The 16,577-nt window shown below is 37.4% G+C and overlaps 1 long non-coding RNA gene across 1 annotated transcript in view; it reads right to left on the minus strand.

Annotated features, from left to right (window-relative positions):
• Window positions 1–601: 601 nt before the first annotated feature.
• LOC132077221 (uncharacterized) overlaps window positions 602–16,577 on the minus strand; it is a 57,132-nt gene continuing 41,156 nt past the window's right edge. Inside the window, exons 3-4 of the long non-coding RNA XR_009419022.1 lie at window positions 1,362–1,431; window positions 602–789 (exon numbers count right to left, since the gene is read on the minus strand). This is a non-coding gene — a long non-coding RNA (uncharacterized LOC132077221). The remainder of the gene's footprint in view (window positions 790–1,361; window positions 1,432–16,577) is intronic.

The following is a 16,577-nucleotide window of genomic DNA, read 5'->3' on the forward strand; positions in this document are numbered from 1 at the left end:
CCACAGCTAAATATTTGATAAAGCACTCAAAGAGATCAGCAATATGCTGAAACATTGTGACTGTGTAATGTAAACCAATAAGTGAAGCAATGCTTTCCATTTACATCTATTTTATTACAATTGGGTTGAATTGAAATAGATTGAACTGATTGTATTTCTGTGTTTAATCCACTGCTGCTATTCATAAAGCAGACATATGGGTACAATCAAGGCAGAGTTGGATTCTGACCCATCCTTTCTTCCTTCCTAAGCCACAGTGCTGTGGCAGCTGCTGAGGCAGTGGCCAGTTCTGAATGGGGTGAGTGGAGACAACATCCAGGGGTGCCCCTGGGTCTGCATTCAGAGCAAGTGCAGATTCCAGAGTTCAGGCACCCCTGCAAGCCTCTGCAGCACTGGGGTTGCAGTTTTAAGCTTGCCCCTGCACCCCAGTTATGATGTTCTTACACCACCTTCAGGTTGTGCCGCTCTGTACTGGTACTGAACTGGTGAGTGCTGGTTCTGGGTTATGTACAGGGATTACAACGAGCACATTGGAATGCTAAAAAAGCACAAGAGAATGATGCTTGCAGATGTTCTAAAAGCATACCAAACACATCTTAGGTTCACATTTAGGTCTTCTGGATATCTTGACAATTACTGCTGAGAACTAGGCTTAATCAGATTTCAGATTAACATATGCTTCTGTCTGCTTCTGTATGACAAAGCCTCCCAGATAACAAGTGGTTATAATTGAAATTCAGATATTTAAATTCTTGTGGGGATTTTGCTCCCTCTGCCACCACTCTTTGTCTGCAAAAAAGACAATGTTCATTAGCACTTCCATGCTTTTGTAAAGCTTAGACTGTCTGTCTGAAATTATCTGAGTTTACAGAGTTTTACTGGACAGGCTTCTTAATTTTGAGAATGTAAACACTGCATCTCCAACATTTCTTCAGGAAACATCACCTCTCATTAATTTCAATATAGTATGCTGTACACTGATTATACTTGTTTATATATTCTGGCAAAGACAGGGCCAAAGTTTTTTATTTAGAAGAGATATCCTTCTGAAAAAAAGGATGTTGGAATTTCTATAGCTATATACTATTTATCCGGTTTATATATATAGTATGCAGACTATTTCTTTACTGAGATGCAACTATATTACTGTGTGTTAGAAATAATTAGTGCTGCAATGATATTACAGCAACACACACATACTTGACACCAATGGATTTGTTTTCACTGTTTTTGGGTATCTCTCTACATGATGACAGCTTTATTGTTCAACTGAATCCAGACTAAGAATCAGTTCTAGTAGCAAGTACACAATTCATTTATTCCTAATGAGGTGTTTAATCAAAATATATTTGATATCTTACCTGTGGAAAATAGTACTGAATATAATGTAAGCATAGAATTGATGAGCCAGGAAATATCCTTGCTCTTCTCCTGAAATGTTTAGGAAGCAATAATTTCAGACCATGAAAAGACTTCTCTAACTTGCAATCCCAACCCTAGAACCTTAAAATAACATTTAAATAAATGACAAATCAAATTATACCACAAATAAACTGAAGTACCAGTCAGGTTGTATTACACACCCAAACGATTCTGAGTCCAAAAATTGGAGGTTGTTGTAAGAACTTCTGAACTGCAGAAGCAACACAAAGTCCAAGACATTAGAGCTGTGTTTGTCATCTTAGAAATATATTTTCTGAGTTAGCATTATACTGACCCAATATTCTGCACACTTATCTCCAGGGTCAAAGAGGCCTCCTTAGCAGAGAAAGGGTATCTGCTGCTCAGGTAGCAATGCCATCCTCTGCAATGAAGTGGCCCGAGAGGAGAGCACGAAGCTGTACCAGACCTGTGAGCACAGCAGCTGTGGCTGGGCAGGATGAGAAGCCTTAGAGCCATCTGGGCTGCATTTCTATATCCCCTTGCAGGCAGGGTGAGAATTGGCAGATAACCAGTGAGAGGGCACAATGCTGCTGTCTGGCTCCTCTCTGTTGTAATTTTGGACAAGCTGAAAGGAGCAAAGAATGAAGAAAACACAAAACTTCCACTGCAGTCTACAGAGTTTATTTCAGTTCACCCTCACTGCACAAGCATGAAAGGAAAGGAGTAGCTTGCTATGGGATTTTTACAAAGGCAGATCTCCGACAAGAAACTGAGAATAAGAAGGATGAGAAACTCCTAATTCTGCACTTATTCATGTGGACAACACCATATCTACACATTTGCTAAAAGAAGTTTCAGACCCACACGAGGGATAGGGGCTCTTTTTAGGGCCTTTTAGGTTCTTCCCAGCACAGCAGCTAGAGATGTGAGCAGGTGTAAGAGCCAGGTTCTGTGTTCTCCAGACCCTGGCTGCTGCAGCTGCCTTTGACTTCAGCAACATTTGGCTGTTAACAATAATTCCCAATCAAATGTTGCAAAATGGCACTAAAGTATGATTTTAAATGCTCTACAATACACCCCCAGATTTCTTAATTAATGGTCCTTTATAACACAACTTGTACAGCTGGTCAAATAATATTAATGAGTTTACTTATTAAATGGTGAAAATATTATAATATTATTTATAAATTATATTATATTATTATTTATAAAATATTATAAAAGTAGATGGTACATTATACCATGTTATAGCATATGTCAAAGAAAAGTTGATTCGGTTCCTCAGCATAACATACTGTGTATATTGTTTCCATTCTACCATTATTGTTTCCATTATAAAAAGCTGCCTGAGAGAGACTGGCCAGCCCAAGTCCCATTCTAGACAGAGGCAGATGAGAGTATATCTCATCTCTTCAACACTCAACTTCCACCAAGCTCTGCAGCTTTTTCTTTCTCTGGATACCCTGCACAAGTGGAGGGAATGAAGACACCCAAGACTAATTGCCTGTTCAATAGTTAATTTTCCATGGATACTGCAGGCACAGAAATGGATGGAAAGGCAGGGGCAACTCGACATGACTAACAGCAGCCTAATGTTGATAAAAATACTTGTTTACAAGCAAATTAAAGTAGTTGAAAAACACTTTCACACAACATCAGTAAAAACATGTAAATAATGGGTTTCTAATGTGGTGTTGGACGTTCTTCAGAATGATACAAAGATTACAAAATTTTTAAATGTGCTAAAAATATGATGCTGGGGAAAAGATAAACCACTTGCCATTAAAATTCTGTAGGTGTTTTCAGCTACAATGTTTCACAAACAGATTAAAATAGGGATAGCAGATATGATCAGATATGTTGTCCATTGGCTTTTTATCCTTTCACTACTTTTCTTTGCTGAAACACAAAATCCAGCAGTCCATGTATTTTATGGTATCATCTGTTCAAAATTAATGGGGCTATAACCATGACTCAGCCAGCTCTCCTCGGTTACTAAATCTTATCCAAGTATCTCTACTGCTGAAGTCACAGGCACAACTAAAGCCGTGCTTTACCACAAATACATCTAAGGTATAAGATGATTTATAGGTTAGAAAATCCTTAGCAACCCCATCTACTCCAATATGGATGTCCAAAATAAAATAAATTCTGATATGCTGAGTTCATTTAAAGACATTCCAAAAACCCACTGGATATTGAAAACCAAAGTCTTTCCTTGATGTTATAGACACCATCAAAAAGCAAAAATGAACTTCCATTTGCACAGCAAAGGAAAACAATTTTGGGGACAGTCTCATTCCCTGTGATGCTTGCAAGTGTGCACACAATCTGCAGAATGGAGGTCAGAGTTTCATCACCTCTCTGAGGTGTTTGAAGGTACAAGCACAGAACCTGAACTGCAAACACAAAAACTGGGTTGGTCCCATCTGTCTCTTACAGTAAGGGTGACCATGGTAATAAATCAATTTTCCAACTCTTCAACATACCCCATACATGCAGAGACCTTGAAGTATTTGAGTTGGAAAAAAGGAAGTAAAAGAACAATGTTTGAGGGTAACTCTTTTTTTCTTTGACAAGGAATTTTAGATTTTCTGGAATAGATTCATCATTATCAAGCCAAAAGACTCAAATTATTGTATTTTTAAAAAGGTTTTTCCCAGAGTTTGGGAAAAGAGGATTTTTTTGACCTAACAAAAAGCCTTGCAGGGACATACTGAACATACTAATTCTCTGATGTAAATTAGAATAGTTTCAAAGCTATTCTAAATTCCACTTTTTCTGCAAGAGCCAGGGAAATTATGCCTGCCAAAGGCTGCTGCAATCCAGTATACTCCAAGATGGAAGAACAGTGCAGACAGTTAACATACCTTTGTTATGCATAGGGATTTATTTTACCAATAAGTAACCTTACCTGTCCAATTAGATCAGCTGCTAGATTCTCATTTTTAACACACCAAATGGGTATAATTTAGCAGTCCTGCAGATTTGGCTTTGAAAACCAGCATGATAAAGGGCTATATGGTGAGTGCTTTCTTACACTGACCTATAGAACACATTTGTTTAAAAATGGCAGATCACAGTGAAAAGGCACCACTTCAGCCCAGACCCAGCTGCTGCAATTTCGGTATGAAATCTCCGACTGGGATTTGTGATTATGTGCAATGGCCCACAGTTTGTTTCTGATTCTTCAAGAGACACTGCAATAAGCCAGAAGAAATGTTTCAAAAACATTCCCAGGTAGAAAAGCACCTGCACAGAGATTACCACTATTTGGTTATACAGGTTTGGATCACTTCCACCATTTCTGGTATTCTATAGCAACTCCAGAAATTAGGGCTTCTCTTGGTAATCCTTTGTAGAGGATTGGATAATATTTTCTGAAGACAACAGCCTATGCTAGGTTACCTCTGGTCTACCAGTACAGAAGTAGTAACTGAATAATTAATAGAGCACAGCCTCTGCTGGGCTGAATTCCCACAGCAGGGATTTGATTTCAAAACTATGAAGAAGGATCTGGGAGCTTCATCTTTGTCACACAGCCCAGTATAGCCTGAAGGAAGCTCACGGGGGTGAGCGTCCAAGAGAGATGAAATGTGAGCCCTATTAGACCTATTGTTCTTTCTTAACTCAGGTGGGAAATATCCTTTTCCACACCCAGTCCAGTTCCCTTCATCATGCCTACCAGAGAATTGCAGTATTTTTAACCATGGTCAATAGAAAAAAAGCTGGAGTTCATAAAAACATGCCAAGCTTGAGTACTTCTACAGAAAATTAGTTTTCTTTTCAAAATGCAATTTTTGAAGTGTCCAAACAGCACTTTTTGTAAAATATGCCCAAGTGTTGCCTGCCACATCTCAGGTGCCTAATTCTAAATGAAAATAAAAAATACCAAGCACAAAGCAGCAGGCTGAATCCTGAGACTAATCTACCCCAGAAATCAGAAAACTCAACCTAAAGGCTTGTGAATATTCATTCTGGACCAGGTTCTGATGATCTTACACGTGCTGAGCAGTATCTCACTCCTCATATTACTGTACTGAAATTGATGTATTTGTACAGTTTATATCCCCATGTACCTATTACTTCACCGTGGCCATATGCTGCTGCTAAGAAATTATGAAGATAATTTTGGCTGGGCTTTTTGCCATTAAAAAACACAGTTTATCATATTGTTGTGTTCTGACAGCAGACTTTGATAAGAAGCCTAACTGCTGTGGGAAGGCTGTCCAGATGTATTTCCTTTTGGCAAATTAAAGCCTTCAACGTTATCACCATTGTTTTTGGCAGTTTGCTGAACCTCTAAGCATTAGATGTCCCAAACCCCGGACGGTGATTTTCAAACTACAGTCAGTGGCAAAACACAGACTGCTGTCCACCTTCAGCCAAGGTTTTCCTTAGGAAGGAAGAGGGAAAGCCCAGTGACTCTTTGCCTTCAGAATGATGGCAGGAGCTCAGCTCAGTGGTCTGCTGCACATATCAAGAAACGTCATCTGCTGTTGCCATCACATCCTCCCTTCCCCCCACTGTGCAGGACTGCATTATCTCTTACATGTTGTGTGACTTTTATTTCTCCTGGTGATTATCCCCTGGTATTTCTAGCTTCTTTTTGCAATAGCAATGAAGAAATAATGTAGTTGCCTTGAGGAAGACAGCATGGCAATCAGAGAGAGCAAGATGCTCAAGCACCCCATAACTTCCTCATTTTTATTTGCATTGTGCTCTTACCTCATGTTATGTACAGCTCCCCATGATGCAAAGCAATGGAGAAAGCACACACATAATTACTTCTAATGGATTATATTTACATTATTTCTGTCTCTAATCAATTAGGAAAGGTTTTGTGAAGGTCACCTTGTTTATGCAGTGACACAGGACAAGCTGTCACCCCCATTAATGCAGAGTGGAACCACAGCTAATGAAATGTGCAGTTCCTGGGTGAAGGGCTCACCCAGCAAGCTCTTATATTTCAATGCACAATGTGTTTCTGCCAACAGCACCAACTGATACCTCATCAAGGATCAACTCAGGCCTCTAGGGAAGAGATTTGGCACAGAGAACAAAAATCACAAGTGTCTCTTCAAAAAGGCTTAATTTTAAAAATTATCTCTAAAAGTTCTGATGGAAATTCCCACATGATGGCATTTCATTTTTCATATGATAACCATTAAGAAGTATCCAGATATAATCTAGAAAATTTGGCCGAAGATGTGGGTAAACAGAATTTAGGAAAGAGGCGTTACTTTAACAAGCTGACCTTCAATCCTTAATGAAAAGCTCAGAAACTAAAAATTGAAAATACATATCTTTACTTTCAAGAACAATCACTTGAAAAAATTTCCTCTAAATTGTTTTTAAAACATATTTCTTAGTAGCTTTACACTGAAAAAATGGTTCATTTTCCCTGAAGTCTTTAAAATAACAGCTTAAGCTGCTCTGCAACAAGTACCAAGTCAGTCAATTCTTCGAATTTAACACTCCTTATAAAAATAAATTAAAAATAAATTTTCCAAAAAGAAGAAATTTAAAACAATGAACAAAAAATTCATATTAAAATGTCAGTGGAATTTTTTGCTTCCAGATAGATCAACTGATAATGCATACAACTGTGTGCTAATAAGAATTATAGCAGAGGACATTATTTTATGTTGAATAATGTCCGTGACAATTCTAACATCTACAGGGACATAATTTAAAGAGATGTTATTCAAAACAGTATATTGATACACTGCTGATACAGAAATTTCAATCCACAGAACTCAGGGAACTTGCAAACCCAAGGCTTGTTCCCATGGTAACTGCAATTACACAGCCTCACTTATGCATTATTGCCTTTTCTTATGAGCTGCCAGAGCAGAGTCTGACTGCTGGAACACTACCAGGACACTTTTACTGCATTTGTAACTCTAATCTACAGGTGCCACTAAACTCCAAACTCTTAGAGTTATTTTTGCACTCTGAGTTACATTTGAACTGGAAAGTCAGGAATATCAGCACAAATCCAGACTGAAACAGCAAAACCACAGCACTTCAAATATCACTGAAATACACAACCCAGAGCAGCACATAAAGCTTGTCATGTATATTTTTTTATGACAGTAAGCTGTTGTTACCCCATGATGTCACCCCAAGCCTCCCTTGATTGTTTTGTTAATTCCTATTATTTCAAGAGTTCCTATTTTGGAAACATTAAATTTCTCAGAATCAATCTACACAAGGAAAACAGTATACTTCTGTTGGTAAAGGAAATTCTTAATAACATGATAAACCAAACACTAAATAAATAAAAATATTTGACTTTAAGTTCTCAAAAACCTCTGCCCTCTGCATTACAGGTAATGACAGAAACCTCAGCAAAATATGTTGGAATTATCTTTTCTTCTTCCTTAAATTTATTCTGAAAGACTATATTTCCCTTTGAATTAAGAATGAGTGAAATAAGTCTTCACACAATTCAACCATTTTCCTTTCAGTTTGGTTAAACAATGTAAAATTGAGCCAATAGTTCAGTTCAGGACAAAGAGCAGTTGCAGCTGCTGAGATCTTCTTCAACCGGAGCATAAAAACACACAAATATGAGAAAATTAAGAAAATATATTAGGAGCCACCTAACATTCTGATAAATAGCATTTAAGCATAGCTGTTATGCCAGAATTTATTTTGGCTTACTGAGTTAAGAAACAAAGCACACTCCTATAACATGAGCTTTCAAGGCATGTGCAGGTAACACAGCTCCCACTGGAACAGAACACATCACAAATCTGAAAGTCTCTGAAAATCTGGGTTTATTGATATCTATAAGGAAAAATAATTGCAATGAATTATCTACGAGGGTGCTGTGTACCTGAGCTCAGTGTGTGCAGAGCTCTCAGGCAGGCTGCTCAGAGCTCTGAGTAACTCAGGTGCTGCAGCCTGCTCTGTGCCCAGCACTGTTCTCAGTGCCCTGCAGCTCTGAGAGCCTCACCCCTGCACTGGGCACTCAGCACAGTCCCAGGGCATCCCTCACACCTCTCAAAGGCTTTTCCAAACCTCAGCTAACCTCCAGCGAGGTCAAACACTCCCTAAAACAAGCAAGTAGGATGTAGTCACAGGTAGGCTTAGTTTTTCAGGGGGGAAAAGGGGAGAGAGGGGTTGGGGGTTTGCTTTTTTGTTGTTGTTACTGGTTTGGTTTAAGGTGAGATTTTGGGGGTTTTGTCTGGTTGGTTGGAGTTTGAGGGCTTTTTGGTCAATTCCTTTTATTTAATAGTGATCTTTTCAATGAAAAGAGTGAAAAAATATCAAGTAAGCTGTATGAAATAGTCTGCTGTCTTGTAGTTTCCCAGCTACTTGCTGATCACAGAACTACCCACTCTCCCTTTCTCAATTCCTTTCTTTGTGCATATGTCAAATGCTGGCATGCAGGCTGCCCAAAGGGAATAGAATATCATCTCCAGAAAGCTGTTAACATAAGGCTGTGCATGTACCATGCCATTATTATGACAGTTTGCTCTAAAGCAGAAGAGACAAGCAGAACAGGGGGAAACTGCACAGCTTCTCTTTCTACCTCACGTCTCCTGTTCATTCATTCCTTAATGTTAACCTTACTGGGGTCTCACATGCAGGCAACTGCAAAGCACAGAGCACTTCACAAACTCAGTTGGCTGTAGCTGGGTTTGCCCATTTTCATTACTGACAATTAAGAGCAATCTTCTTCAAAGGCCCCTGAATTATTAACTTCAATCAAATACACCTCAGAAGCATCTTGTGTGACAAGAATTTCTCAGCTCTTCCCTCCTCTGAGCAGTGGGATCATTTGGGTATGACCTGCAGGGATTTGCCATGCTGCAACAAGCAGCAACCTACTGCAAGAACCCATTCACTTGATATTGCTTCAAGTGGCCAGTCTGGATCAAACTCAATTAGCAAACTTGCTTCAGATACTTTTGCTCCTCAATTCTTCTGCCTCATTATATTCCCATCTCATAGAAGTAGCCTGGAAATACTTAAAAACACATGACTTGCATAAATATCTTAAATAAAATATTAATGAATTACTGTTTCCATTAGCTTCTTTAGTATTTTCCCCAGAGTGAACACTGCAGCCTTGAAATATTCAAGAACTGTTTCTGCTCTCATATTGCCAGTTCCTATCAGAGCTATCCTCTACTCCTTTCCCAACACTACAGCAATCTCATTAGCCTCTGGTATTCCCTGCCCTCTTTCTTTAATAGGCCCCAAAGAGATTGTTTTTAATTTCCATTCTACCTCTTGCATAATTAACCCAGAGAACCCCTGTCTTCCATTCTGTGAGTTAATGAAATCAAAAATGGTAAAGAACAGTATTTCTCACCTACCAATACTCAGAATTGCCTCCTACATTTCTGTACTTGATAGTGTTTTTACAACTCAGTTGATACATAAATTTGACCTGGTTGAGTCACTGAGGCGTTCCTCTCCACCATTTGGCAATTTGCTAAAAAATAGCATTTTGTATCTTATTTATAAATAACATCAAAGCAAGGATTTGCCTGGTTTTGGCCAGAGTGCCTAGTCAGAAGAGCAGGGTTAGTCTCAGGGATAGGGAGCCAGAAACCCCTTGCACCCCCATCAGGATACCTGTGTTAGGGACCAGAGGACGAGTGCTTTCCCCACAGGAATCCAGGCAGCTCACAGGGGGGCTGGCCCTTGGCAGGTCCCCACCCCTCAGGTAGCATTTATTTTGGGATAACCCTTTTTTTCTCTTTTGTGCCCTTGACACAAATGTTTCTGCTGTGTTCAGAAGGAAAGTCAAGGACAATAGCTAGATCTGAATATATTTTGCTTGATTTCCAGCTAGCTCACACATATCAAACCAGTTCCAAAAAAAGATATTTTAAACATAGAAAAGGTGCTGAGTTTAAAACATCATACCATATAATTGGGGTTTGAGTTTTTTGTTAATTTAGTCCTAATGTAGAGATCAAATATCAAAAAGAAAATAAGTACAGACAGGTGCCAAAAGGATCTCTTCAAAGAGAATACACCCAGACTGGTATATTACTCACTTTCTTGATGCATATGTGCCCCCTAAAATGAAGGGAAGAAACCAAATACATTTCAGCAGAGTTTGTTCACTGTTTAACTTGCTCTGAACTAACTTTCATCCAAATGAAATAGTGCATGCAAGTAAAGCCATTTACTTCTTAGCCTCGTTTTAGTCTTTTAATTACCTTGCACTTTTGGAAGATAATTTGGACAGTAACAGGAATGGATTTGAAACACTGATGGATTTCTCTATGCCTTCCTGACTGCAAAAAGTGTATTATTGTAACCTTGACATTATCTTACTGAAAAAATGGTTTTGCACTCAAAATTAAACACTATGTCTCGTGGAAAACAAAACTAAAAAATTAAAATAATTAGGTATGGATTTGCTCCTTCTCCCTTTGGAGATTGAAAAGAACCTGAGGCAGCTTGTTTTTACAGCATGTTTGCAGTCAGGGGGCAATGAAGTGCAAATGGGAGCCAATCGAACCTGGTGATTTGTTTACTCAGGAAGGCAACAACCAGAGAAAAATGGAGGATTTTAGTAATCAGTCAGGCACATTAGATAAGGGACAAATTGGTATGTGATCTAGCTTTATTAATAAGGAGACTTCCTTCGTGGGATTAGAGATTGACTAATTATCTTCCCTGAAGATCAAGGAATTTACTTCACCTTATCTGAGTTTGTTGATCCAAGATATCCTTATCTGTTTTTTCCTAAGCCCTCAGGCAATACAGACATCACAAGTTTTTACTTCAATATTCACAAACCATTCCGGTATACCCAGTAGTCTCTATTGTCTCCAAAAGAAAAGCTTTATAAATAGGAAGTGGTTTAAAGATTTCATGCTCTGTATCTGGTGAAATTTTAATTTGTGTTATCAGGCATGTATCAAGGACTTCTAAATATGTGGTGCAGCTCAAGCATCCCCTACCCACTGGCAAGGGACAGGGAAAAAAATTCTTCATTAAAATGCCTGCATGCAGAATGCCTAATCCAAAATCTGCTGCAATAATTAGAAACCTTCCTGATACCATCATTGACTTTTCCAATCAGACTCTTTCTTGTGGAAAAACTCGAACTCCTTTCATGAACAGCTGAGTAGATTTTAATGTTCAGTGAATTCAACCAGAATTGGTTCTACAAGATGTTATTATAGACCTTTGGTTAAAGTGACAAACTTTCTTGATACGCAATCAGAAAACATCAGAACTCACAACACACAGTCCTGAAAAGCAGAGAAATCTGTAGCAATTACAGAGGACACATTCTGAAGAAAATAATTGTTTCTTAGCCTTGTAAAACAATATTCTTTATATTGATTTATCTGAGTAACAGTGACTCTTCATAACTGGACTAATTAGAGGATGAGGGCCAGCTCTAGCTGGAGCCTATCCTCTAAACATCAAATATGAAGCTGCTCAACTTCTTATTTCTGTATGATGAAATATATAAATTTCTTATATAAATTTCTTATTTCTGCATGATTATACAAGAGAAATAAACCTGATACTACGTGAAGCACATTAGGGAAAGCTATTGCTATGAAAATTTGGGTATTCCTAACACTCAGCTGATCCATCTCCCCATCAGCCCAAGTGTTCTGTTTCAAAAATCCCACAAAATTCAACTGAAAATCACAGTGGGGAAGAACAGTAGAAATTTATATTTTCAAGCTTTGAGAAGTTTGGAGGCAGGAAGCAAGTCTGATATTTTTGTTAACTAAAAAATGCTACACCATTCTCTTGTTCTCTAACAGGTGATTACAGGTAATTAATCTGCCTTTACTGCTGTTGGCTCCTCAGGACTGATGCCTTTCTGGCACCTTGGTTTTTCCTGAAGAGGCACCTGACAAATGCTACAGAGGCACAGCCTGAGCACCTTTCTTGCCACTGCCGCAGCTGTCAGCTTGGAGGGGATAATTTAAGCAATTTTGCATCTATAGAAAAGAAACCACAGAAATAATATAATTCTGCAAGTCAGGGCATGAGCTGCTTACCTCATGCTAATGGAAATCAGATACTATGGGGAAGAAGCTGAAGGGAATAGTTGTTAAGCCACTATCTTTACAATTTGATTTGTACAGTCTGTCATACAGCACACACAGAGCAGGGTTTTATGACATTTATGGTTAAACTAATTACAGCAACAAGTTTTTTAAAACTGCCTCAAGCTTCTATGCTTCATGATACAATAATCTTATTGTCTTCTCCATTTTATCATTGCAATCTTGTTAAAAATCTCTGACAGAAAGAAGTTCTATCTCTTTCTGCTGATAAGCTGGTATCATACTTAAACCAAACTCATATCTTTTAATCTAAAGCTATTCTGATGCCAGCAGCCTAATTTGAAGTTTACATCAAATAACTTCCCAGGCAGCCTGGGGTTCTCACCAGTTACATTCATGTTCTCTCTGTGAGTAAATGGAAAAGGGGCAGAAGCAACAATGACAATGAATTAAACTATGGCAGCATATTTTTGAAAGTTAATTTTGAACATGCCCTGAAAGAATTTGCACCAGAATCCGGCCTTTTATGAGGTAAACTCCCATTCCACAGATGTTGCTGGTATCAAACATTTTTAGGAAGTCTAAGAACACTGCATCCTTGTCTGCAGGTCAAAAACTTCTTTGAAAACAATTAAAAATATAAATGAATTAATGTCTTTATGGGTAATTTGTAAGCTTACAAGAGGAAAAATAAACAGAATACATTGTTTCCCCCATGAAACACAACTGTCTCTAGTTGTAGTCAAATAATTCATGACCAGCAATAAAAATAAAAAGGAAATTATCATTTTAATATCAATCCAAGTGTAACCTCTTCTTCCTGCAAAAAAAAAGTTAAGACAAAGTATTGCTATTCAACAAAAGAGAAAATATCAAAAGACAGAAAAACAAGTTTAATAAGACACCTAGGTACCAGAATTTCTAGAGTTTACTGTTTAATGTATTCAGCAATTCCTTCTGCAGATGTGTAAATAGCTTTTCTCCTCATTAGGACAAATTAAATTTTGTTTTCATACTTATGAAAACACAGAACCAACTTCAAAGAAAAACAAGGACTATGTAAAGGAACTTATTCTTTTAAGTTTGTGAAATGCATAAGACTTCAGATTTCTAGAAAACTAATTAGAAGAGAATAACTTTTGGCAAATAAATGATAGGATGTGAAATTTATGAAACATGAAGGAAACCCAACTTGCAAATGTTTGTTCTGCTTCAATTGAATTATTCATTGCAAATCACATTCTTGTGACTTTAGTCCCATCTCTTATCACAAATTCTCTAGGAAATGACCATCATTTTATTCAAACACTCATTACCTGCAAGCATTTGCTGAATATTTTATGTCAACAATTTTGAGTCCTTGGGATGTTTGTAAAATCTTTGCCTCAGTGCCATACTACTCTTTTATATGTCTGGAATGTTTGGCCAACTTAATTAAAAAACAATGTTTCTAGTGCTCTTATTGAATGACTAAAATGGTTTAAACAAGAGAAAAACAAACTATGCACGCTGAATAGCAAATAATGAAGCACCATAAAAAAAAAAAATCAAGCAAATATTGAAGGCATAGGTATAAGAGTGGAACACTGATAGAATTAATCACTGAATCACTGCCTTACTTGAGAGTAATTTGCTTTTTTTATGTCTGTCCACTTTCTCTACAAATTGTCTCAAAGCTGTGTTTTAAAGGCATTCTTAACTGTAAGTCTAATTCTACATGGAAATAGCATTTATGGTGACTGTTTCTCCAATTCCATGACAGCTGTACTAATAGGCATTTTTTCCAAATGAGGAATAGATGCAAAATTAAAGTAAAATCCAGGACAAACATTTCAAGCTTACCCAAGACTTCACACCAACCTGTGCATTAACACATGGTCACATTTCTCTGAAGTTTTGCTGAGCAGCAATTCCCTATGAACTCAACATTTTGCTTGATCTTCTTAAATATAGGGGGTTCTCTCTAATATTACATAAAGCCATTTGGAAGCCTCATTCACAAGCTCCCTAAAACCAGGCACAATGTCAAACTAGCAGAATAGACACTTAAATCAGAAACACATTCCTGGCCTTATACTGTAACATTCCATTATGAATCTCATAAACAACCATTTACATTTTCCAGAACTATTTACATGCTGTAATTTCATTTTGCTTTGAATTAGGTCTGGAAGTTTTTAAAACACACACTTTAATATAAATCAGTTTCGTCTGACATTGAGGCATTACACCTCAATAACACTGAAAAAAACTACTGAATTTCATATATTGGATATATCTACAATATCAAACCTGTGGAAGGTGTAATGAGTAGTATATTAATGAAAGTTCTGGAATAGAAAACAAAGCAAAAAAGGGATCAAGACGGACAAAAAAAAATTAAATATTTCAGTGGCATCAAAATTAAACCACTTTCAGAATATATTTTGACTTTTTTACATAATCCTATATTTAGTTTGAGTTTAGTAAAACTGCATTTTCAGATTATTCTGCTTGAACCAGCACAGAATGCAAAACTTTGAACCAAATATTATTGAAACCTCCCTACTGCCTTCTGTCAGACACCAATTCTGAGGAAATGCTGTCTGTACCGTAGCCCATTGCAGCTGGAGAATATTACTGTTTTTGCAAGGCTGGAAAAGGAACATCTGGAACTGAATTCTGGGAATATTTCCAATCCAAATACATTATTGCATTCAGGCAGTACATTGATGAGGTATTCTACAAAGAGATCACAGACAGTAATTAGTGTTGCTTGGAAATAACCAGTTGCACCAGTTTAGTGGAACTTCTGCTGACACTGACTTTCCAAATGAAATCCATGTCCCAAATTTAGAGAATCCAAATAATTTTAAACTAATATCTTATTGGAGACCAATAAAAGATCAACACAAGGGCACTTCTGATCATTAAAAAAATTCCTGTGTACCAGAGCTCAAAATTAAAAGGATCTGCTAGGGCAACATGAAACAACCACAATGGAAAGACATCAGTGGGATATAATGGCAAGGAAGAAAAAAATTCTATCTCTTCTGTAATTGATCAAAGCTAAGGTAAGATATTTGCATAATTAAAAATCTGTTGACATATGAGTCAAAGAACAGAAATTTTAAAAACTGTCACACAAGTGAGCAATATAAATATGGAGAAGATGCAGAAGGAAATAAACATGAACATTGTACAGATTGTAGAGAATAACCCAGCCATGGGGAAGAAAAAAAAAGAAGAAACCTCTTTATTGTGATGAAAAACCATAACAAAAACCTACTTTTATACCAGAAAAATCACCACCACACACTGAGAGTTCTAACTGAAATAATCAGCGTACATTCAAATAGGTGTGCAAGAAACTGCAATGAATCAGACGTTCCTTCTGTTTCCAGAACAGGCTGAACATGCCATTTCATTGCTCTTGAATGTTGTATTCTCTACAAACAAAAGGGGCTGCTTTTCCCTCTCTTCACAATGCACCACCCCTGCAGTTCCTGGAGCTACACAATCACACACAGTACAAGTGATGGATGGATGGATACAGATCAATACAGGTTGGCTGCACAACTCATATGCTGCGTTCAGTGTTGTGTTGTTTATCTGAGCAGAGTTTGATCACAGGATCTTTTAAACAAGAAGAAAAAGAAGTTCTAAAGAACAAAAAAATTGACATTTTCAATAGTGTCTGTATTTTTTTCGTCAGACATTTATTACAGGACCCTGTATATTCAGAGAAAAAGTAACCAGTAAAAAAAGCCATACAAAACTGTTGAAGAAATAAGGATATTACTAAAAACAAGACAATGGATTTTCCTTACTATACTTTTTATTTTTTGCAGGATCCTGTAATAAATGGCAATAAAAAGAATGGGACTTTTACATGAACACAGAAGGAAACAGGATTGGGAAGGAGAGTTAAGACCACTATAAATACTATCCCCTATAGCATCCTATGAGCCACTTCATCCTGTGTCTGACTGTACATAATCATTTTATTTTCCAAGTTTTGTGCTGCCATTTTAATCTAACAATTATTTCTTATAGGTTACTATCAGACAGATTGCACCACCAGTGCTTAAGGGCATTTGATGCCAATTGACTCCACTTTTCTGAAAAAGCAAATCATGCTCTCCTACTTCTGCTTTGCGTCAGTGTCTGGCTTCATGTATCACACGTTTCAAATTACTGTTC

This window comes from Ammospiza nelsoni, chromosome 9 (assembly GCF_027579445.1).
Source record: "Ammospiza nelsoni isolate bAmmNel1 chromosome 9, bAmmNel1.pri, whole genome shotgun sequence".
Taxonomy (NCBI): Eukaryota; Metazoa; Chordata; class Aves; order Passeriformes; family Passerellidae; genus Ammospiza; species Ammospiza nelsoni.